Source organism: Falco rusticolus, chromosome 10, assembly GCF_015220075.1.
Source record: "Falco rusticolus isolate bFalRus1 chromosome 10, bFalRus1.pri, whole genome shotgun sequence".
Classification (NCBI taxonomy): Eukaryota; Metazoa; Chordata; class Aves; order Falconiformes; family Falconidae; genus Falco; species Falco rusticolus.
The window spans coordinates 26821329-26847768 of NC_051196.1; positions in this window are offsets into that span (position 1 = coordinate 26821329).

Sequence of the window (26440 nt, forward strand, 5' to 3'; positions counted from 1 at the left end):
TTTTGAAGTTAAAAATGAATCAGAATCCTATTCAAATGTAAAGGTAATTTACATAATCCTACCACTAAATTTTTCAAGCTACTAATGCATTTTTTGTTTGAACTTGTAAATGTAAAATTTTGACATGTATTTATATATTAATAGAAATTTGTTCTAGATAGACAAATATATTATTTTGCATTTTTAAAGAATAAAGAATATCATAATTTGCCTACTTTTGTAGCATATTGCTTTAAGTGTATATTAATAGCAGTAAAGGTACACACCACTCTCTTTGGGCTCACTTTATAGTAGTTGATAATTTGCTTCTATTGGTCACACTTACTCCATCTTTTGTTTACATGAATTTTTGTGTGGTTGAAAAGATTTGTACCTCTTAGATGGGACTGAATGAAGTGCATGGAACTTCTGGATCTACTTCTTAAAATCTTTTTTTTTTTTTTTTGTATCAATGAAATTTATTAAAATTCCCAGCATTCCTTACATACTTTTAAGACAAGGAGATAGTTACTAAAAGAAAAAAAGCCCCCAAAACAACAAACAAGTCATAAGAAGTGGAAAATTACAGATGTTGGAATTTTTTTCTCATTTTCTTAATGACCTCTCAGTAAATAATTTTAAAGCTATCAGAAGAACATCCTTACATAATTACTGACATTAATAAAAGCACAAGTATTTAGAAAACTGTAATCAGAAAGTAAAATATCAACTGGACATATACTCAATGTTTCCAATAGAAAAGTATTAAAATAATATCTTGGCATTCAGAAGAATCTTAAGACTATTGATATAATGTTTTCCCAATACATGGCTATAGATTATGAATACAATTAATATTTTGCAAGTGTAAGGAAAGGTGAGTTACTTCCAGGAGCATGCTATGCCGCTTTTCTATTAACACCTACAATAGCAATGTACTGGCCATATCTCTTTTCTTTACCAGCCCACTCTGATAGCTGTGGAAGTAACAGCAGAATAAGAAGTTCAAGACGTTTGCTGTAGTGAAGTTGATTCAATGTTCAGGCAGTGTAACTTGTGCAGTGGTTAAGTTAAAATGACATACTGTTTTCACACTGAGAATGGTGAAAACTTGGGATTTTGGATCTGTTAACACATCGTGATGAAGTAAGCATCTATGCAGAACATTTCACTCCTTGTGGAATTCACTGACTGGTGAGTTCACCAGTGAAAAAGATCAAGGTTTCAGTAACAGCCGCACAACTTCTGTATGTTTTCATGGGTGTGACTATTCTGACTTGCTACATTTGATGTTAACTTAAAACTTTCAGGTACTTTGACAGATTGAACCTGTTACAAATGACATTCAAAGAATTATGACATGCAAAGTTTGCTTTGTTTCTGTAGGGAGATAATAATCACGTAAAATTTTGTGACTTGCAAGAAGAGTTCAAGCTTCTGGAGCCTTCTGATCATGCCTGTTGTTCCTAGTGTGGTTTAAATAAATCTATAGGTTTTGTGGCTTTCGACTGTAGTGGGAGAGCAATGAATGCCGTGCTCTTTTGCAAATACCACTGATGCCACCAAATGGAATATCATGTTTTGTAAAAGATATGGGTCTCTCATCTCCCTTTTTTCTTGTTGTCTTTCATTAATCAGTGAACAGTTCTGATGTCTTCCATGCTTCCTGGAATTCTAGTGATTCTGAAAGATATTTTGCTGCTCTCATACCCTTTATATTTGCATCATGTCTGCAAGATTTATTTGCACTTGCAGCAGCTAGTAATGCTGTCTGAAGGACAGAGGTTTTGGTATGTCCAGAAGTGTGCTGAGACATCTTGATTTCTGAGTCAGGATATAAAATTGCTCCCCTTCTGAGAGGTGGGCCCCAGATAGGAAGGGTCTAGTTTTGACATTGCAATGGCATTAGGCTGTAGTCTTATACCAGGTCCATTTCTCATGTTGATGCATGTCCATCTGACACTTGGTAAACATTTCTCAGTCTATCCCGTTTGAATTTTTGGGAATGTCATGTTTCCATATGGTGACTTAATCTAAATATTCCTTTTAAAATTGTACCTCTTAACTTATTATAGGAACTAAATATCCTATAGATTTGATAAACTAATTGAGAGTAAATTCTCTGCCAAGAAGTCATTGAGCTATTTTATGAAGTTAAACCACTTTCCTTCTAGCCTCTAAATCTATAAAGCATTCTTTCAAAGTGACCATCATTTTCAGTGTTTTAAAATATTTAGATAGCCAGTCTTATGCTGTGTTTTTACTTTACACTCAAAAAGCCTTATATAGGTTGTCTGATATAGAAAGTTCAAAGAGAATCACCTGCAGCATATAAACCTCTGTGGTCCATAATGAGGGAATATTTATTCTGAGCAGAGTACCTGTATGAGACCTCCATACTGTCTGAGTTCAGCTTGATGTATGTAGGTCTAAGCAGCCTTCTGGCCTTGAGCTAACCTTTTCAGTCCACAAACTAAGGACCTAAGACAAAATAACACTATATATTGCTGTCTGTGGAACTGCCTGTGATAGAGGATGTTTCATCATATGGAATTAAAGTGTTATAATCAGTTGGCTAAATTTTAAATGTAACCTCCAGAGGGCCTCTGAACTACTGAAAAGAGACCATGGAACCAAATGAATCAGCTTGTGTGTAATACAGGAGTGGGAATTACTTGTACCCTGCTGTATTAGATTGTTTGTCTTTACTGGTTCCTCATCATATTCTGAGCCAGAGTGTAGTTTCAAGAAATAAAGCTGGTATCTGGTTTGTTTCAGTACATCTTAACCACTTCTGTTGGAATTTTTATTAGTTTACATAAATATAAATTCTACAGTATATATACTTATGAAATAAGGTGTTTTCTATCCACTAACAAACCTATTGAATTCTTCTTTTGGTCTAGGAGCCGGTCATAGTTTGAGCAGCTTATGTGATGGGGAAGAAAAACAGATAAATCATTAGTAACATTAGGGGGGAAAGTTTTCAGGTATAGCAGGCTTAGTTTAAACTCCAAAAAGAAAGCATTGGAAGCAAAATTGTATTTAAATTCCCTTGGAAAAAGGGAAAAAACACATCCTTGTGCTGTGAGGTCTTCCCAGAAAAGACAAATGTCTTCTGCTGAGAAGGCAGCAAATTTTTTCATTGTTTTAGTCCCAGATACTGAAAGGTGATTTCCTCTGTGCCTAAGAAAAATGTTTTCTCTTTCATGGTAAAAATGTCCGTCATTTTCCCACAGCTAGCCACAACTGTAGAGGCTTTGCAAGGTCAGCTTCCTAAAATCTTTTCTCCTCTAACGACTGTAGCTATATCTGAATCTTTCTCCTACTAAGCTTGAAGGGATCCCGCTGCTTCTACTGTATGGATGGATACTCATATTAAGATAGATTCTCACAAATAATAATTACAACTTCTTCACTATGTACTTTAAAGCCTTACTGTCTTGAAAAAGTTTAGTCTTTGGGAAGATGTTTCTTCCAAAAGCATGATGATTTTACTTATCATTACTCAAGAAAATTAACAGGCCCTTTCTGCCTATGTGAAATGGCCATGTACACCTCAAAAATGCTGTTGTGTTTCTACATTGTGCTAAGTAGAGAGTGATTTTAGCAGTTATTGTTAGCTTGGTACCTTACTGCTGATAAAAACTGTATACTGGTCTGTGATCATCTATGGAACGGTGTGCTGTGAAAGATGCTTCTCTCTTAAAAAAAATATTCTTGATATGAATTTCTGGAAGGCTTTTAGGATCAGTCCCTGCCTGGAGAATGACATTCAGTTCCTCAATACAATACAAAGCTCTGCATGGAGAATGAAATTCTGTTCCTCTGTAGAATACAAAAAGAAAGAAATGCACTGAGCAGCAGTCTGGGCTTTTTTAATAGTAGTTGCGGGAGGTCATGGGATTTAAAATATTTACAGTGTCATACTTAGTTGCATTCAAAAGGTTCAATATTTAGACATATACTCTATAGCTAATGTTGCCACAGTGAAGAATGGTTGTACAGTGACTGTGTAGTAGAAAAAAATAATGCATAAATCAATTTAGTATTGATTTGGGGAACATATAGGATGTTGGTATTGAATTTAGGTTAGGATTTTGTTGCTTTTGTTTATCCTGAAAGTGAAAAATATTTCTTTTTCCTTTAAAAATTTGGAAAATTTTGTATTGTTATCAATTACTTTATTCAATGTTTGGCAGCTTTCTTTGATGAGATTTGCTGCTCCTTATGTAAACTGCACCTTAGACCATAACCTGAACAGGTTCATTCCTGTAAGGAAAATGAGTGTTTAATGAGGTACTGTAACAAGATATATGCAATAAAAAGGCTAATGATGAAGCATCTTAATGTAGCTATAAACTTTAATTTAATAGATTTCTTACTAACCCAGGCTATGACATATAATTTAACACACGTATCCCAATTCAATGAAGCCCTTTTTCAGTAGCATGTTAAATAGTACCCACTCATGCAGGTTTTCCCATTAAAGTAATTATGGGGGAGGGGGAAATTATAAGGACAGAAAGAAAGTTTACTCTTCCTCTTTATAGTGAAAACAAATGTGTTTTCCTCCAGAATCTGCCAAGCCTGTTTTAATGATTTAACAGATGGAGTTGGCACATGTGAACCTGGAAGATGCATCTGTCTGATTTTTCCAGTCTGAGGATTTTTTAACTGCATTAATGGCACAGACAATGGTAAAATATCACCTCCCCAGGCTGCTTTGCTCTCCTAACACATAATGTCTTTTAAGGAAAAAAAAAAAAAAAAAAAAAGTGATAGGAGACTGGGGTGAGGAAAAGGCCAGAGAAAAGAGGATTTGAAAAGTTTAATATTTTCTGTCTTCACTGCATTAGGCTTTTAAGCCTTTCACTTTGAATTTCATGGTATACCGTGTGGAAACAGAAATTCTACCCAGGCAGCATTATCTGTGATCCCAGGGTTTGGTTAATTAATTGCTCTAAATAAACACCATTTGAATAAGGAGACCAATAATAACTAGTGTTTTGCCCTTTGTAATTTAAATAACTTTGTTGCATTTTCAATTTGATAGTTTTACTTTTTTTTTGTTAATTTTTGCAAAAGTTCTGCTCATGTGTAACTTCAGATTTTAGCAATCTCATTTAGTCACTTTTATTGTTCATTCAAGCAGGCATGCACATGCTTAACTGTTTTAACTGTATGGAATGAGGGATCCTATTTTGAATTTCCTTATCTTAGAGTGGAATCCTTAGTGCTCACCTGGACTTTCTACTGAAAACAATGATATGACTACCTGTGTTAAAGCTCCTGAAGACTATTCATTAAATGCCTCAGTAGTGCATAGGAATGGACTAAATTACAGGCTCATTCATTATACTTCTGCTTCTAACCGCTTCTGCAGGTAGCTCTGTAAGAAAGTCCCTGTTCTGAGGAAAGTATTGTCCAAGGGCCAGATCAGTACTTACTCATGTAAAATATCCAGCTGGTTGTGCTAACACTACAGCTAAGCACTTGCTAGGATATGGAAGGGCTTCTCATTCCCTTTCTAAAGAAAAAAGTTGTGATGAAATAAACTAATCTGCAGTGAGCTCTGAACTGTCCAGTACTTGCTTTAACAGCACCATACTTTCTGGTTCACTTCAGCTTTACCTTACTACTGCTGAGAAAGAAGGAGATTCAAAGAGGAACAACTGTAATGGTTAACGAAAGTAGCACAGATTTTCTGTCTGACATATTGAAGGAATTTAAAATGACAATGAAAATGGCAGCAAAACTATTGCAAATGCTCTAGAGCTTTTTTGCTGGAGGAAAAACTCTAGTTATACAGATGTACATCAGAAATTACTCTAGTCACGTGCTTCACTTACATGTGGAATCGAAGATACACAGATAACACAATAGGATTTACTAATTGGTCTAATGAGTGATAGTACCTCTGTCTATGAACTTTGCCTTGCCAATGCTATTAGATGATTATGGCTAAAAGAACAATACACAGATGTACAGTTACATATGTTTGCATTCACAGACCTATTTGAGACTTACATTATTGAGACATATTTTTAAATAAACATTTGTTGAGACTGCTTCTCCATTTCCTGGTATTTTGTATAGCTTGCATTGCCCCATTTTAAGTGTCTAAAAAGAGATATGTAGATGAACTATCGGCATGTTCCACTTGCTGTAGGCTATCAGCCATCATAGGTTTCAGCACCCTTTGGAGGTGCCTGTTTCATTTGGCAATGCAGCTTAGGCAGCCACCTTCAAATAAATTAATAGCTTCTGTTTGAAGTTAGGAGTGCTTAACACTACTTCTGCTGTCTATCATGTAAGATATGTCCATAAATAGGAGGGTTTCAAAATGCCTTTGCACAGTTATTAAAAAACCAGACTTGAGCAGTATATAATACACTTATCTCAATAGTCATACCCTGATTCATGTAGATACAAACAGAGAGTATCTTCATTTTTAGTGAATCAAAGAGTGCTAAGAAACTACTTTCTTCAGAAGCACTTGAGTCCCAAAAAGAAGGTGCCAATTTCCTATAAGCCTAGGACACTGGGAATATCATTGCACTAACCTAGCAGATATCACTAGAACTGTTTGCTTTCTTAATGCCCTTTTGTATTTTAACAAATGACTGTAATAATTTTATTCACAGTTTTTAAAGTTTGATTAATTGGTTCATTGTGTTCTTTCTTCAGAAGAAAATGTGTTACTGATATCCCTTGGTATGAGTGACATATGGGTTCTAGCTGAAGTGATAGAGCGTCCTTTAATTTAGCAAAACAAAAATATGCTTGGCACTCTGTTCTTCTTTGCTAGTATTCCAGCCAAATTTAATTTGCAAGAGTGATGTGGCTTTTTTTGTCATTGACTATGGTGACAGTACTTCATCTGGATGAGATTCTTCATGCTTGTGTGGTGTGGTCCGCAGGGTACTAGCAACACTGAGAAAGGTGACATTTCTCTTGCACTGCTCTCTTCTGCTGAAGTTTTTAATGTTGCAGCTCCAGTCAACCAACAAGTAGAAAAGGATGGAAATACCTGAAAACATGAAAATACCCTAAACTGAATAAGGTCTTTCCTTCCTTTCTATGTTTTCCTTTCAAGTTTTCTGGTAGGTATTTTTCTTTTTAAAATGCTGCAGGTTTTTTTAAGGGACATCTTACAAAACACTCTGAGGTAAAGTCCTTGCTAAGGGAGATTTGTTTGAAATGATGTAATGGAAATTATATAGTCTCCAGGAATCAAACCAGTTAATAAACTGGATGATTCTGAAGTGCTTGTACATGCTTTACCATATGTAAGAGGACATACACTAAAACCATCCATTTCAAACCAAAACCTTCTCTCAAAATGTTGAACCCTATTATAGATGAACATGGTACTCTTTGGATTGTATCATGCTGTTTATTCTTCGTGTGCTTGTCTCAGCACTATTAATTATGGGTGAACATTTTAGAAATCTTTTGAATGGCATGTACATTTTACCTGTCCAACAAATTCCAAATTGTGAGTGTGTTGAAAGTTCAGGAATTTTCATTAGCTTTTAATTCCTTTTTCCATTATTTTTTCTGAACAATGATAGGTAGCACACTTCATTCATTTACATTGACAGTAGAAAGGAAAAATGTGCCTTCTCCTTAAAGGTAATGCTCACTCTATGTCCATTCCCTACCAAGCTAGCTGTAACCATTCAAACTGGTTACAGTAACAGTTGCAGTGCTGGTTACTGATCAGGCTTGTCTTCATAGGTATTAGGCATTTTGGTCTACTCTAGTTTTCTCTCTGCTATGATATTAAGGAATTAAACAGGATGTGAATATAAGTGACTTGCTGAGCAGTCCTTTTTCTTATTGTCAAGACTCAATTTGAAAGGCTAGCTATACCAGAAACACTGAATTTGTAGGACAGAATGAAAGAACAGATACAAATGTGAGAAATTTTTGATGAACAACTTCCAAATAAATGCCAAGGAGTGAAAACATTACAGAACTTGGAATTTTTCTGCAGACTAATTCCATCATCCCTGGAAGTCAGTGAGACTTTCTATTGATAAATCCATAAGTATCTTCTGCGTCTTCTGTAGTAGATGAAATGTAGCTTTCAACTGTGTAACTGAAATTAATTCCATGCTTCAGAGAAAAGGATTTTTCCATTGCTGAGGGACATCTTAACTTAAAAATATTAACTGCATCATGCAAGCAAAGTATTGAATGTGCATTTAATGTCCAGTCTAAGAAGGGTGGAGTTAAAAACTGCATAGAATACAGGTGGCTGCCTCCCAACTGTAATTGTCTTGTTTGGAATTTACAAGTATGACATGTGAACACCTGCAAGCTGTTGTGCTCAAGGCCATTAATTCCTAGAAAATGAATGAAATCTAATATTGAATGCACCATAAAACAAACAAACAAACAAGAATATATTTTTATACTGGCAGTCATGATTATTGGTAGTTCTGACCACAGGAACTTCTTTGCATGTTTTTTCCTCTACCTGTGTCCTGTATAAGGAGAGGTACCTTGGCGGCAATTTTAAGAAACTTCTGAGAGATCATGATTCTGTATCAGTGTATGTTGAGAAACCGTTTGTACTCAAGCATGGGTTTAGATATTTTTGTGTGTGTGTGTGATCGGTTTATTAATTTTTTTCCAAGGAATAGAACAATTTGTGTGGAAAAAAGAAAAGTTTAGTCAATGTGCAAACATAACTTCAACTTCCCCAATCTTATAAACCTCCAGTTATTTAAAGAACGAGTTAGAATGATGACCTGGCACAATCAAGTTTAAAGTATGATAATACCCCATATATGGCCCACACTTACAGGATTTTTTTAAAAATAGTTTACATCAGCTTTATCAAGTACTAAAAAAATAAAAATTAATAAAAATAGATCCCATGGGTCTAGCTTGGGGAACCTGAGATCTTTTTGGAGCTTAGACAGTGAGTTGTTGTATTAGTCTGGTTAAATTATGTACTTAAAACAAGAAAGATCAGAACAAAAAAAAGGACGAGTACTAGAAGAATTTTCTTCCTATCCTCAGTATCAATATCATGATAGAATTAGGTTTAATTTAGTCTCTCAAACAGCAATTCTTTGTAATCAGGAAAGAAAAGAACATGTCTAGGAAGATGAGAGCATTCTCTATTTGCCATCTAAGTTTATCTGGAAATAAGAGGGCTTATGTTTTGTTCAAACTGGTTGTCTACAGTGCAAAGCCAGAACATGCTAGGCAGGGAAGTCATGCTGAACAGGGCCTTAACTTCTTAGTCTTGTTCTTTTTATTTTCCAGTGACCAGATATATCCTTTGAAAACTGCAAAAAACAATGACATAACTGGATAGTATTATTTAGGCCTTCACATACAGGCCAAATGAACATTGCTTTCTAGAAATCTAGACCTGTTGCTAAACTTCTCCTTTGTTAGCTAAGCATATGCTATAGGTTTGCATATAATGGATTACTTATTTGCTCATCCTTCTGTGTGTACCCCCTCCAGATGGTTCTGCTTGCATAATCACTTTTTGCCTTTCTCTACTGGGAAGCTGTGGGGTTTTTTTCAGCCTTACTAAACTGGCCTTTAAGACAGCTTCTTAGCAATTCACAGTGAGTATCCTTAGCAAGTCTTGCTTTGGTTCTGTAGCACCTGCAGTTCCAATCTGTTATGGATGCCACTAGCAAAGAGGAATACTGTATATTCTGACCCAAAGCAAATTATTAGCAATACATATATAAGGTAAGCTCACCAAATAATAACCTCTGCAGTGGATGTGGCAAATCTGTTACATGTACGGACAGAAAATTAGCTTTGAAAATGAAGTGCTTGCAAACTAGGGAAGTAGTATATAAACACAAGTTACAAAAGCTCTTCCAAAAGTTTATTTGCTATTTGTCTTTAGTCCCAACTATAACATGAATATTCAGAAAGCACACAAGTCAGCTTTTTTATTTTTTCAAGGCTTCTTTTAACTTGCAACTAGATCATGGGTCTAGATCCCATGAGTCTAGCTCAGGGAACCTGAGATCTATTTGGAGCATAGACAGTGAATTGTTGTATTAGTCTGGTTAAATTATTTAAGGTTTTGTTTCAGTCTTACATAGAGAGGGTATAACAATGCTTCCTTATTTCCATTTCATTTATCTGATACCTTCTTAGGTATTCAGGACAGGACGTCTGTCTCAATCTGTGTTTTTATAACATCTGAGACATAAGGCATCTGACTTCAGAGGGGACATTTGGGTATTACTGTGTAGTACTGATAATCAATAACAAATAAACCAGGCACTCAATTTCCCAGTCCTCACACTCCCTACAACCAGAATGTTTGTAGTTTCTTGTTTTAGCAGCCAGGGTATGCTGTTCAAAGATTTTTGTTGCCTGATTTGGCAGAGTGGACCAGGTAATGTGGAAAATACTTGCTAATCCTTGGAATATTGGGTGTTGTTCTGTCATAGGAAAGGAGATTTTCTTTTGAATAGTGCAGTAGTTATAGTTGAAAAGTGCTGTTTGTCATAGCTTTGAGAATTGACATCAATGCAAGATGAAGTTAGTTTGCATCAATATTTGTAAAAGTATATTAAAACACAGGCTCTATGACTGGAAATGCCTTATGTCAGCTTACATAAGATACTAGTGGAAGAATGTGAGAGCCAGGCTAACCCAATCTATGAAGAAGTCTTCAATCAGTAATTTGAATAAGATGTGTCTTTCACTGTAATCAACAAGCAAAAGAAGAGAGTCAGCTGATAGAAGCTTTTAGTAATAAAGTGTAACTGATGTAAGAGAAATGAACAACATCATGAAAATGTTGCTTGCCATCTCTCTAGTGCTAAATACTCTGAGAGAAGACAAATACTTTCTGTAGCGCACAGTGTGACTGAGTGCCTTTAAGGAATAGGAAGTGCTAAATGACCTTTCATCACTTTAATCACTTGACTGGGTAGAAAAATTTTTAATGAAGGTCATATGGCTGGAAAAGTATCATAGATGATAGTGTAAGTGGCATATTCTTGACTCTTACATGCTCCTCCTGATTAGGGTCTTTTCCAAAAAATTTTTTTGCAACCGGTGTCTTTTGCTTTGGAAGATTATACTTCAGCACAATAATAGTAACAGAACCCTAATGTACTGTGTGGTGTCAGATGGTGAAGCAGTGGTTGGTGGAAAAAAAAAAAAAGAATTTAAAGACTGTGTTGATTGTTTTTGTAATTTTATTTGAATACCTTTAATCCTGTTCCCACTGTATAAAATAAATCAATGATATAATTACTTGTGCTTCTAAAAGGTCATTGTGGCCTTTAGAAACTGGGCCAGAGAAAACAGTTTGACTGTACACTGCTTTTTTAAAATGTAGTGTCTTTGGATTTTCTTGTGGAGCAGACAAGAACTGTAATCCAGTTACATCTAGACCTTACACATAGGTTGCTTATCTTTATAATGATAATAATTACCCCTTAAAGTGACAATAAGAAGCCTCCTGGGTGATTCTTTTTTTTTTTTTTTTTTTTTTGTGGGCATGAATCAGATGATTCTGTGGTCCCCATTTAAAACAAAAACATATGGGGTGGGAAAGGGCAAGTAGCTCAGTTAAGAGATTAAGTTTTCATAAGATATCATAAGAAGGGGGGATGAAGCCATATAATAAATTGTAGGCACATGACCTATTGAAGACAGGCTTGGAAGGAGTAGAGTTTAGAGGTTTGGCTTGACATCCAAGTAGAGTTGCTCAGTGTAATCCTATAGGGAATAAGTGCTTATTGTGGACTGAAGAAAAAACATGATATATTGAAATTATGTTAATATTTTCATTTTGGAACATTAGCTCGACATAAAGACCTCTGCCCTCTCCTCTGTAACTATAAAAGTTGAAAGTAAGTTTATTCAACTGAAACATGGTTGGTTTGCAGTTCTGTTTCTTTATTGAAGAGCAGGAAATTGTCCATTGCTGTCAAGAAGATGATAACTAAGAGTAAAAGATAATTCACAAGTTAAATATTCAAATGTAGTAGATCCAAAGCAAGATGACATTCAGCTTTCAGAGACAGCTTAGCTGGTTTTTGTGTAACTCTACAATTAGAAACACTGGTCATCGTAGTGCTGAGACTACATTGTCTGCTGGTACACCCTTCCAACTCTGATTTACCTGGACATCATGTCATGGATCAGTGCTGGTAATTTCTGAATTTCTGTCCAGTTGTGCCTGTATTTTCCTTATGGTCTGCTACTTTCTGATATTCTGAGCACTCTGTTTACATTTACATCAGCATATTTCACAAGATTACCTTTACATATACTTTAAGACTCCTTATACTGTAATTTGAGAGTTGCTTTGTTGTTCCTTTTCTAATTGGTGCAATGAAAGCAGTCTTCAATGAAAGCAGATATCAATATTAAACATCAGAAGACAGTTTTCTAAGTAGAGCATGCATCTGATGAGTCATGTGAGAGAGTTGCAGGGAAATAGGTCTATGCTGGCATTAAATAGAAACAGCCCACCTTGTTTGAACAGAGACAAATGAAACATTTGCATCCTTGCTAATTTGGATGCTGGCAAAGAAGCCTTGTTTGTCAGTCCTTTGACTTCAGACACTGTCATATAATTTTCACTCAGAAGAATATGTACCAAAGAAAAAGGAGGGAAGAGTATGTTTATTATTTCTTTACATGTTCAGCAGGAAGCCAGTGATTTGTTATTCAGACACATCACATTGTTATGCTACACAATGCAATACCGTGAAGTGTGATAGGTCTTGAAAGATGAAAATGTCTCTGTAGGATAATCACTCTCAGGGTATTCATCTATCAGTTTGTATTGTGCCTTTCCAAGTCAAATCAGAGCAGCAGAAATCCCAACATCTGTGATGCGTGCTCTTACTTTTTACAAATCAAATATAAACATAAACAGTAGGAGTCCTGTTCCTAAGATGAAAAATATAACTTTGTCATAGTGTCATTAATATTTTATGTTTCTCAGCACATGCTGACTGTTGCTTTGTGATGCTTGGCATTTGGGCTTCGGAGGAACTTGTCTAAATGTTGCCTTTGGTTTCTGTGTTATGTAAATTCATTCCTTTTGCATCACTTCTTTTCCACCATATTTTACTATCATTTGTAGTTTCCAGTGGACCCAGGCTGAAGGTAGAATGCAACTGGAGAAGTTAAGTTTCCATCTGATTCTGCATGAAAGGCATGTGTGCACATGAATTTTACAGACTCAGCACAAAAACGTAAGGCCTTGAAATTCACTTAAGTAGGCCCAAATCACATACTTGCACAAAGCTCTGCAGGATTTAGTGAAGTCTTTTTACTCAGAGTTTGTCACCTAATTTGGAAGTTTAATTACACTCATGAAACTGCTGAGGTTATTATAATTTACCGTGTTTCCTTAGCTGCAGGTGAGGCAAGGGAAGACAGCAGAAAGAGTTGTGGTAAGGAGACTTTTACTTAATATGCTAAGAGATCTTCCTGTGTTTCTCCCATGACAGCTTGTCTGTCAGTTTACATTCCTGAGCTTCAAATATCACTTCAAGCTAGACATCTCTTGAAACCTGACCCATTTATTCCTTTCCTACTCATCACATTTTGGTGAGGAGGCTAGATTCACATCTAACTGTAGTCTGCACAGGAAAAAGCTAGAGGAAAACACAACTTTCATAAATTTTCACTGAAGGGGAAAAGCTGCCTTGCAAACTGGAATTTTTCTGATTGGGCACTCTGATGAGCATGAGAAGAATGTGAGAGAAAACAGTAAGAACAAAATTCTCACTTTTATGAAATCTGTTCTGTGGTGCTGCAGTGAAGCAGAAAGTTCTTAATGCAAATTAAAATCAAGTCCTAAACCCATATTCTTTTCAAACTATTTTTCTACCTGACCTTGCTGGTGCTGCTTTCTATTTCATTGTTAAATCTGAACTGTTGCATATATGCAATCTTCATGAATAAATGTAAGCTTTTTTTCTATTAAAAAATTGTGAATTGTCTGCTCTCTTGACTTTTCACAAGCATTTTAAAACTAACTTTTACTTACATTGTAGTAGTGTCTGGGAGCCCCTAGCAGTGGATCAGGATTGTATTGTCCTAGATGCCTTATGAACAGAAGTGCCAGCTCTTGTTCTAAATAATTTACTTTGGCCATAGGCACAATCAACTGGTTTTATTTGGCTATATTCTGTGGAACCGTTTCAGCACGTTAAGTGTAACATTATAGAAAACTGACTGTGCCAGTTTCTGGATTCAAACTTGGTTAGAAATTGTGGTATGGGCAAGTCTCAACTATGCATTTTCTACTTTAATGTAAAGATGATCAACATATTGTGGTGATGTCAGTATTATAGTTTTTGTGTGTACTTAAGGTTTTGCTCAAATCTTCATTTCTTGAATTCATGTGGTGGTGATTTTAGTTTACCTTTTAAACCAAGTTTCTAGACTTTATGGCTATTGAGAAGCTGGAAATTCAGAGTAAAATAAAAAAAGTTTTATTTAAACATTTTATTAAAACCTGATCGTCCTAAGCATTGTAATTTCTGAATATATGAAAGAACTTAAGAAAATCTCACCGTTTTGTCTAAGAGGGTCTTCAGGTTCAGGAATAGCTTGTTGAATGAAAGTCAGCCTGGAGCAGACACCCTGTGGAATGTATCTGTATTAGTACGTGTACTTGAAGGAGCATGTAAACAGAATGGGGGCTCCATTCAGCTAGCTGTCTTCATGTGGGTGAATTTTACCTAGTCTGTGTGTACCCCAGACGGTAGCAACAGCTGGTGGTGTTATGTCATTAAATAGAAAGTAACTTCAGAGACTCAGAGTCACTCGCCACTTTCAAAGCCAGATATGTTAGACAGATGAGGGAATGGCAGATTGCCTCAAATCAGTCTTTGATTAGTATCTCCTGGGCTATTCAAACAATTTTACAATTTTTACTAAATACAGTCTCCCTGTGCTTCATTGATGAGAACAGCATGACTCTTATTTTTATGCCCAGATCTTGCTGAAAGCTAATGCCACCTGGCATAGATGCTGTCTTGTGAAGCTTTTCTTCTGTTCTTTTGCAGCTGCTGCTTCTTTAAGTGCCCACCCCCTGCCCCCATTTCTCTATCTGCAAACTGATTCTATAAACTTTTCTCATGAGCTGCAGAAAACAATGCTCCCAAAAGGAATCAGATGGCATTTCATGTGAGACTAGCCCTCGGTAGGATCTTGGAAGGAGCAACCTAGAGGTTTCTCTTTGAATCTTCACATCTTTTTCTGTGGCTTCAAAACCAGCATTTGGGCATTTGGGAGAGAATGGTTTTACTGACTGCTCAGGGAGGAGTTGGTGTAGTTCTGAAAAGAATTGTGGTTACCTTTGAATTAGAGGATTAGCTTATTCTACAGAAGTTTCTGGTGTTTTTTGTTTTTTTTTTTTTGTTTGTTTGTTTTTTTTTTTTTTGAGATAGCAGCTAGGACTAGGGGGAAAACATATTGCACATGCTTCTGCAAATTGTACTATTTTTTACTTTTTGACCTCTTGGACAGTTTTTCATATGATCCCTTTTACTATATGACTGCTTCCTTAGCTGGGAGGCCAGGTTAACATGTTCAGCTGGGTCATCTTTGTACATTATCGTATGTAACAGCTGTGCCACTGGAATAAGCTGATGGTGTTTTGATAATAGCTATGCTTTTCCACATCTCACATGAAGGCTGGACAAAAAAAATGGCATTAGTAGCCTTATCTGATGCAACATAACAGTTGAACACCAAACGGAATGTCTCTTGAATTATCAGTGTGTGCAGCCGTGTTGCAGCTATCATGAAAATAAACCAAAACAAAACCCCCAAACCCCAAGGATTTTCTGTAACCAATGTAGACAAGGATGGATCTTAAATTTTGCATTCAGGCATAGTCCAACTGCCACTAAGAAATAAAAGTCAGCATAAAACCTGCAGAGAAATGTTTTTAAGTGTAAATTAAATGTAAATTTACAAAAAGAAAGGTCCAAAGGCAAACACCACCACTCATCTGACATCTGATGAAGAAAGACAGAAGCATGCCTATGTGCAACTGGTGAAGACTTGCTTTTCAGATCTGTGCAGTATTTCTAAGTGAATCTTCAGTTCTCCTAGGAAACCATTATTAGGCTAATTGAAATGCTACTTGTACATTTAAAAGCAACAAACAGTCTTTCAAACCATTGCATGACATTCTTGCTAGGAAATAAGGTACAATACATAGGAACATTTCACACAGCATGAAATAAACGAAATATTTCCAAAGCCAACAGGCTTTCCTTGTATTTTAAACAGAATATTTTAATGATTTTACAGCGTTGCCCAGCAAGATGAGGGTAGAAGTAGAACTTGGTCCCAGACTAGGGACTTCTTTTCTAAGGAGTATTTAGCAATGAGAATTCTTTTCTTCTTTTTATAGGGCAAATGGCTCACAGAACAGTTACTATCACTGCTAGTATATTCCTGTCAGTTGAGATAATGTTTCATCTTCTGATTGAATAAAAACTTGGAACTAATAATATTTTAAATCTTTATGCAGCTTCTTCTCTTGTTGAATGTTTTACTTGTTCACACCAAGCAGCCAAATTCTCTAGTGCATATGTATGCTTCAATGGAAGATAATGGCTGCATATGTTAGAACTAAATTTGGCCAACAGTCAGGAAACTTTACTGAAGGGGCTGATTCTTTTTTCCTAGTAATAACTGAAAAATATTTCTAACAATAGCCTGATACAAGTTTGCCCTCATGGTGGTACAGGATCTTAAAGGCTCAACTCACTGTTCCAGTGAACACTGGATCAAGCTTGATTTCCTTGTCTTTATGTGCTTTTTAATCCCCCTTTTTGCAGGTGCATTCAATATCCAAGAGCTCTTTTGCAACAGTTATGAATTACTTCAGTTCTTACCCTACCACCCGTGAATCGTTATTTCTCCTGTGTAACAAACAAAAAAAGGACATTTCGGACTGTTCTTCATATTATTGCTGCCTCTACGTACTGCTCTTTGTGTGACATGCTGGAAATTAAAAATATTCCCTTGTATTTCCTTTGTGTGTCTCATACTTACATAGGAATGTGAGGCTGAGTATGTTGATTCAGTTTTACATCTATTCTGTATGGATGCATGTACAGACTTATGGTGTATCATCACCATTGTATGTTACAGTAGATGCTGGCTTTACTTTCAGAGCCAGAAACTGTGTGAATACATGTGAAGTAATAGACATGTGTCTTGCCAGTGCTTACTAGCTTAAGCTCAGTGCTATGTTCATTCAGTGTTAGTCAGCTTGCAGTGTGTGTGGAAGTTGCTGGCATCTTGCAAAGCACTCTCTAGCACCATTGCTAAATAGCGGTTCAGTATGTTACCCTTTCTTTAAGCCCATGTATGAATTTTATACTTTTCTGAACAGAGGGAAGTGAATGGAAAAGAGGTAGTTTGGAGAGAGGTATATGAATTGTACTGAATGTGCATGCTCATTAAGTGCACAAGATACCTCTTGAGAGTTACGTTACGAATGCTGTTATCTACCATCGATGATATTTTGCAGCAAAGTTAACCTTTTAGTGGTAGCTGGATGGGAATAGTAAATATCTATTGAATGTGGCTGTTGAGTATCATCATCTGTGCATAAAAATTGTTAATAATTTTTGGAAAGAGGCTTAGAATTTTCTTAGCAAGCCTATGGATGTGGTTTAATAAACAGAATAGTCTGTAAAGAGTCAACTGGGTAGCGGTGATCTTACCAGCAAATTTGTTTATCTATTTACATTTGAAAAAATTAATGTTTGGTGCTTAATTTAAAATGTTATATTTTTAGCAGAGATGAAAGACTGTCCCATGCGGACTAGTCTTTCTGTCCTAGTCAGCTGTCTGCCAGGGAGTTAATTTTTACACAGATACTTCTGGCATGTTTCTTGTATAGTCCTGTAACAAATGAGTCACAAGGAGCCACATGGAGAAGTCAAGAGGCAACAGGAAGAAGTTTCACCAGGAGAGGCTTCTTATTGATATAAGAAATTTTTTTTGCAGTGAGAACAGTCACTCACTGGAACAACTTTCCCTGGTATGTGGTAGAGTCCCCATCATTGGAGATTTTCTAGGTGCAATTGTACAGGGTGCTAGATAATCATATTTAGGCTCCCTCTCCCATGAAAGATTGGACTAGATGATCTTTTCAGGTCCCTTCCAACTTAGGCTGTTCTATGAGTCTATAATCTGCAAGACTCCCACTCCGAGTTCACTACTGGAACTTCTTTTCAAACAGTTGCTTTCTGACCTCTGTTGCTTGTGTTGCACAGGAAGGTTAGAAGTACCAAAAACATGATGTAGTACCAGTCTGTCGGGTGTGTAATGTTACCTCCTTTGAAACAGCTAGGTTTATAGTTGCAGCTGTAGATGAATGTTGAATCTGCATGGACTAGTTCAGAATTATAATTTGTTAATTGTTCTGTGAGCATGGTCATCCTTTAGTGTGTCGATTGGTCTGGACTAGCTACAAACATTAGCTTTTTGTAGTTACAGGTAAGCTTCTATTCAGGAAAGAAATGTTTGATTTTACTTTATTAATTTCATATAACAGTTTTATATTAATCATGGGGGAAAAAAGCATTTTTATCTTCTGGTCTCAAGCAAATAAATGTGTGGTAAATCGGGATGTTGGGCATACTGCCATTTTGAAAAGGCTAGGGAAATGTAAGTGCTTCAGTATTAAAGACAGAATATTTCTAGTATACATGCTTATTTAAGTAAGTATTAAGTCAGCTTCTTGGCTGCTGCTAGTCAATATAGTTCCTTAGGAACATGAGAATTTACCCAGCAGAGCTTGTGGCACTGTAGTATCTATCACGTAACATCACATGAAGTCTTCTGGAAAATGAAGACTAATTTATGGAGGCCATAGTGTCTGTAAGCCTGACTCTGGACATAAACATAGCAGGCAGTTGTCATTAAACGATGGGTGTTGGGATAAAACCAATCAGGATCTGCTTTGAGGTGTGTAAAGGCTCAGTTGCTGCTGCCAAGGGAGAATTTAGGGTATGTAGGCTACAGACAACTGCCCTTCTGACCTGTGTTAGAGGTGACTAGAGTAGCAAGCTTTTTGTCTTAGCACCTTCTGTCTTATTGTGGGGTGGGAATGACATTGTTCTTCCTTCTTGAGACCATCAAAAGTCCATTTGGCTTGCTTGGTGGACAAAGTGTGAGCCTAATTGAAAATGAATGTATTTACTGTCTTAGAAATTAGGAATTGTTGCTTAATGTCTTGAAAATAGAAACACATTTTAATGAAATCGGGTCCACTTTCTCCTACAGATGGTGCTATTTTCCCATGAAAAATTTAAAAGTTTGAGAAGTCAAATTACTTCAATGCAAATTCATTTTTAGCCCAAAGAAAAAAACGCAGGGTGTTGCAAGGACTATCAAAAAAAATATGAAGCTGTATTGCTCTGGAAGTGGATGAAAATCAAATGGAAGCTCCCCAGTAAGCTCCTCAAAGCTATCCCTCGCAGTTTTGCCCAATCAGCCTCTCAGTCTGAGCTATGAGATGCTGTTACATACTGGAGTAGATTCATGTAGTGCTGGGATTTATTTCTGTGAAACTAAGTTGTATTATTAACGGTTCACACATGCACACAAGTGGAAACTACGGCTTCCAGAACTTTCCAAGTCTGTATGATTCTGGATCTAGTTTATCCATCCTTCTTTGTCATGACTCACACTTTTACTGCTTTGAAATATTCTATAGTCAAAGCAGGGGAGTTACTGATGGTGTCTTACGTGTTCATTCACCAGCCCAGGAACTAAACAAATGTTAATGTTCTCTTGCAATACAGCTTTTATGTATTAAATATAGTAGATAGAGACCCTGTATACTGACATTTTCAGTGGTCTTGTGCTGCTCAGTCCTTTTCAATCTTCTGTTACTACCTTAAAGGACTTAAGTGATGGTCAGCCTGATAATCTGTTCTGAATGATGCATTCTTACTACCATTTTCTTTTCCTGCTGACAGATCTTTAATTCAGTCTGTTCCCCTTAGAAAAAATGTCTACAGCTATTTCTAACACATAAGGCAAAGAGACTGATCCAATTTGTTTCATGAGATTGTGACTGCTGGTTTCTGTGTTAGGCCGGTATAAAATTATATGTGAGGACACTCCTTGTAATAACAGCCTGTTACCCTGCTTATGTCACTCTGTACTTTTTCATTTCTGTCTTAAGTGGAATTTGCAGTCCCCTAGGTTGCTACTCATGGGGGGGAATTTATGCCTGTATTAAAAAGCCAAAAAAAAAAAAAGAATTTGTAGATTTAAAGTCAAAGTAAATTTTAAAAAGGCAGCAACAGCCCATATTGTGTTTTCTGTCACTTTCTGAAAATCCCATTCTTGGTGTGTGCTGTGAACAGGTCTTGTTGCTGCTGATTCAGGCTCAGGCTAAATCAGAAATTTGTCAGGAGAAATTTCTGATAAAAACCCTGAAATGTCAACAAGGCAGCACTGATATTGGGAGGAGTTGCCCTTCTCTGAAATCACACAGTGGGAGAGCAGAAAGGAAATCACATTTTTTCTCATTCCAGACCAGTGAGGGGTTTGTTTTGGGATGGGGGTTTTTGGCTCTTTTTATTTTATTTTTTTTTTAAACAAAATGTGTGTCATGGGCTGGCGAAGGCTGAATGTGTCCCTCTGTGAAGACAGTCGCTGCTGGAAACAGGCTGCTGCCAGCAGTGTGTGTGACCAAAACAATACAGTTTTCTCTCTTCCTTTTTTTTTTTTCTCTTTTCAGAACAACTCCTAGATGTTCTGTATACTGGCAGGCAGGAGGAACAGAGACAGATGGTGTGACAGTGGGAGAACAGTCTTATGTTAGCACTAATAAAAATGGGTATTGAGATCCCTGTATGGCAGAGAAATTATAAACTGGGAATGCCAGGGATAAAGCAAGACAAGGAGTGACCTTTCAGTGTTACAGAGCTATACAGTGATGTTTTTTCTTTTGCACTTGAAATTTACAGTTTTAGTTTCTCCTTCTGCAAAATATGAATCAAACCAATGGTGGTCCTGATGTACAGTAACTCATCTTTCAAATAATATTGAGCAAAATACAATTTGGTTATAGAAAGTAAAATATTCCTATGTTCGAAAAGAAGGCTTTTTCCACCTGCATCATTCCTGTGCCTGCTTGTTTTGCACATTTCCTATTCTTAAGTATCAAAAAAAAAGGCATAAAAATGGATGTTCACCCCATTTTGTGAACTCTAGTTAGAGTTCATGCCAATTCATCTGTCTTGTGGGTGTAGCAGTCACTGGGCTTGTACGGTTCTGAGTAGGTATTAATAGCTGGGAAGGAGAGAGTCCTTTGCAGTTCCTGTGGGCATTCTCACTGTATAGCTCTGTGTTTGATTTGAGGTTTTTCCCCTTTAGTACGTTTTACTGTGAGGGGGTGAGTAAGACTGTAGCATGAGCTCTTGTGGAAGTAAAATAATGGGATTTCTTGTTTAGTCAGTCATGAGGTCTCACCTCTTCCTTTGTATTGAGGTTCCTATAGCTCCAGGGATTTTATATCAGTCTGCAGAGTTGGTGACTGTAACTGCTGGAGGGGATAAAGGTTGTCAAAATGAAACCAAGCTTCTGCTTGGGAGAGCTTTTACAGGTCAGCATGGCTAGGCCTATCTTAACTGTTTCCTTTGAAGGAAATCACTTTAAACTTCCCTGAAATTAGTGCATCTGACAAGAGGGAAGGAGGTAGTGATGCACACAAGCAAGACTAGATGAGCTGCTAAGAAAGTATGCGCTTCTGCTGGCTGATGCCAACAGTCTGTCTATCTTCTCATTGGTAGGAAGGAAAAATATTTCCCCTCTTTTGAAATATACATACAGCTAATTCCCTGTAGCTATCACTTGACATCTTGCAGATTTGACATCTGCAAACTGCTTTAATTAATATTTGGGCTACCTCTCATGAGTATGTAGTGCTTCCAACTTACAGAAGTGGCAAGGCTTCAGTTGATAAAATAAGTTGTTTCCGGAGTTGCTAAAGATAAAATCATCTAAATAAGTAACCTTCTCTGTTTGCTGCTGATTTAGTTCTCATACCATCACCAAGAAATATCTGAGAACCCACCCCCCCCCCCACTATTACATTTCTACGCTTTTCTCAAAAGTGTCATCTGTTGAGAAGAAGTGTCTGACTTTTATGGACAGTCCCATCAGGCTCAGCAAAATATGAGATGTTGACAGAAACAGAATGGATATTCTTAGAAGGGTGATCTCTGGCATGCTTCTGCCGTGCTTTGCCTGCAGAGATTCTGCAGGCAATGTTTCCTGCACTTCTAAAAGTTTTGCGTGCTACCCTATTAACTAAATTGTAGGCACAGATGTGTGTTGTATACCACTGCTCCCAAACTGGCCTGCTTCTTCAAGAATGGAAGAGGGGGTATAAAAGAAGTATTACAGAAGGAAGGAAGTAACAGAAGCCCAATTCTACTCCCATGAAAGTCTACAGGAATTTTTCTGACGACTTCACGAGAACTTAATTAAGTTGTTGGTAAGAAGCCATGTCCAAAAAAACTCCAGACCCCTCCTCTTCTGTTCTACATCTGCACTGGATCTGTTGAATTTATTAGGAATAAAAATCTAGCTTACAGCATGTGGAAAATAGAGGGGGTGAAGATTATGAGAAAACCCCAACTTATTGATGTGGGAGTGGAAAAGTCCTGCAAAATAAACTGTTTCAACTATACTAAAAACGTACACACACCCCCAAGTGCACAAAGCCTTCCTGCATTCATAGTCACTGACTTCATCAGTTTCACAGCATTACTTTTCAATCAGCAAGCATCATAAAAAGAGGAAGGCAGATTTATGGCTGTTTATTAGCCAGCACCATTACTGTATTTACTGTAGTGTGAAAAAGGAAATCAGGGAAAAGTGCTATAAATCTTGGTGGCTGCAACCCAGATGCATTTATTTACTTACTGGATACTTCACTAGTAGCTTAGCAGATGCCTGCTAGTTTACACATATATTTTGAGCATATCAGCAGAATGCTCTAGAGGGATGGGTGTTAAAATTCTGCTGGGGTCTATTGTGGGCACTGCTAGGAAGAAGCTAGTGAAATGTGTTCAGTTTAAGTAGTTAAAGTAGTTACTGAAGGAACACCAATGTGTTAACCAGTCACTGCTTATTTAAATGAAGCATAATTATAAAAATGTAAATGTATAATCTTGCAATAACAACAGGAAGATAAAGATCTAACTATTAAAATAATAGGAATAAAAGCAAAACACCTGTCTCGTTAACATTAAGTTATTCTCTGTTCAAAGAGGAACCACAATCATAAATCTTATCTGAAGTCCTGGAGCTGTAATATTGCACTTGCTCTGTGGGGATGAATGGTATCAGATATGGAATTCTGTTTCCTGCAGGCCAGGCCCAAAGGTTGTACTTTACCATTGTAGATATAATTGTAACTTATCCCAAGACAGTAAGTTATCTGACTCTGGATGACCTATTTCTATCTGCAGTTGGAAAAACTGTTATCTGTGAACATGGTTGTGTTCAAATGTGCATAAATGCACAAGTGCCTTCTTTACAGAAAGCTTCAACATTGTTCTAAGCAAATGTGTTCTTTAAAATATGGAACGCTCCTTCACAACAGCAAATGTTGCATTGGCTAGGCCTGTTTTTTACATCTTCATTCTCTAGAAAAATCTAATTGATGAATGGAAGTTGGCTGAATGTGTTTAGGCCTCAAGTGTGTCTGAAAGATTATTTTGTTTGTTAACTTTTCAGTAAAAGCACAGGTTATTTTATTTTATTCAATTCAGGTTTATGGTCAGATGCAAAAGGCTGGATCTAGATTTGTGTTTAAAGTCCAAATGTAGTTTTCCTAAGGGGAAATCATGAATCCATTCGAATCAATTGAAATATTTCCATTGATGTTTAGTGAACCAGAAAATAAGTTCATCCCAAAACCTAAAGGGTGCAACATCTCTATAAATGACTTTGGTTTTAATTGTTACTATTGTCTTTTTTCTACTTACTGTGGCTCTTATTGTTAATGCTGTTTTAAAATGAACAGTAAAATGCAAAGAGTATAAATTATAAATGAACAGTTTCAATGAGGCTGTTGATTGCAATGACTGAAATCTAATTAAGCAGTTTAAGATCTAAGTGATATTATTATTGAAGAATTATGTTAACAGAGCATTTGATCAGCCTCTTAATTTGTTTTATGTGAATTATACTTATGAGATAATGTGATTCAAAGTGACAAAAAGATCAATTCTTTTTCTTTCCTCTTTTTTTAGGGGAAACTAATATGCTATATTTAAATTGAAATAAATTGACAGAGGAGTCTCAGGGAACAGAAGCTCTATTTTGGCATCTCAACTTTGACTTCATGTAAATACTAGTACTGACTACTTTTTTTGGTTTTGATATGACACTATATGAAGTACTTTTAAAACAGGAGCTGAAATACGTGTGCAGATGGATGTATGCAGATATGCTTACATTTTTACATAGACATGCTAATTTGGTGTGGTGACAAGCTTATTACCACTAGCCAGCGAAATGGTTGTGCCACACTACCTTTTTGCCTTGTGATATCACTAAATATCTAATTTTTGTGCGTATATTTTTTCTTTACAATATAGTGCAGTGTGTTTTTAAACCAATGAGAGTCTATTTGGATGCACATTTATTATTTAATTTACAAGTACAGTTTGTACAAATGTTTGAACAGATTGGATAGATTTCTTTGTGATGGAGGTAAGTAGCAATCATGGGGACAATGTGATAGATAAATATATCCATTATTTTTGGAAATGGTGTCTGTGCTAGGAGTCAGTCTTGGTATGGTCTAATTAACATTTGTACTCCTCATTCTCTGAATTCCATCAGTCCTATCCTCCTCAGCTATCAAGTACTAGCTGAGCATCACCTCAGCATATCTGGGCTAATCACACGTTACACTTCCATGTTGTACACAGATGTTGCCTAACTTAAATTTCCCTAATTTCACTGTCAATTTATTTTCTATAAGAAACCTTTCCAGCACTTCGGTGCCTCCTCCCCTTGGATGCTGAAGTGCTCTTTTGAAGTCTAAACAATGTTTGTGTCTAGAGAATGTGAGTCTTGTCCCATCTGCCACAGAGGGTTTGGAGGCATGTTGGTGGCCTCCCAAAGATGAGTATGCAATTGAAGGAACAGAAAAAGACAGAAAAGGGTCATTCTAAATACAAGTGGACACCAAGAATTAGTGAAATAGTATATTTTTGTAATGAATTGCTTTGATCTTTACTCTGTAGCTCTTTGTTTGTTCCTTGGTTACTGTGAAAGGAAATCAGGCAGGATTTCAGTCTATTAAAATTTCAGTGCAGTATAACTGTTAGCTTGTTTGAAACCAACTGTTGTATTTCATTGCACAGACTGTCTAGTACTCTGGGAAAATGGGCAAAATTCCAGGGAGACAGTCCTGTTTCCAGGTTGTTCCTTGGTCACTGCTGCATTGACCTTATTTTGTATGAAAGGACCAGAGGACCAATGTAACAGTCTTAACCATTACCCTGTCTACCGCTCACAGCCCCCCTCCCACAGACATACCTGGAGTCTTAAATCAGCTCCTGTAATCCTCTTGATAAATGGCTCTAATTCTGCTGCTGCCTATGCCCTCCCAGTTTGTGGACATCCAGTCAATTTAATTGAAATACTGTTTCGAGGAGTTACTTGTAGTAGATGGTCCCCGGCACACATTTAAACTTTCAAAACTGAACGGGGGGGGAGCATATCATGGGGAAGATTGAGATATGATGCACTTAAAACACAGAGAAGGGGTGAAGGTGCTAAACACTGCAGAGGAAAGAGAAATTCATGAAACAGAGAATTCCACAAAGAAAGGCAGCATGCCTGGTTGATTCACTCTTTAGCTGTGCTATTACTTTGTGTATGTTAGGACTCATATGCAATAATCATAACTCTCTGCCCTCTTATATTTGTCGTGCCTATTCTCACATGGTTTGTTTTGCATCATTCCTTGAAGACAATCTCTAATAAGCAAAAATGTGTGGTATTATTTTTGAGTACATTCTTGGTTTTCTTTTTACGTCTAGAAGGATGAAAAATTAATGTTGCTTTTGAACGGGTTCAAAATCTTCCTCCCACACTGTGGAGCCTGGATGTGGTGTTGGAAGATGGTATTTTCTGGCTGCAAGCATCAAAGTGAGATCCAAAGGGCAAGCATCTTTAAATATTTAACTACTAATAATCTGGTTCATAAAACTGACTGGGTGTTTATGGAAGACAGCATTGCTACTTTATGCTATTGATCTAACAGATGCAGTTAATCCTGTATTTTTAGAATATTAAAATGTGCAAAAGTAATTTTGGATAGATAAAAAGAAATACTCAACTCAGCAAAGTGCTTTTAAATGTGATGTCTCAGCAGCCTTGCTATTTGTCATTAGCATTTTTTCTTTATATC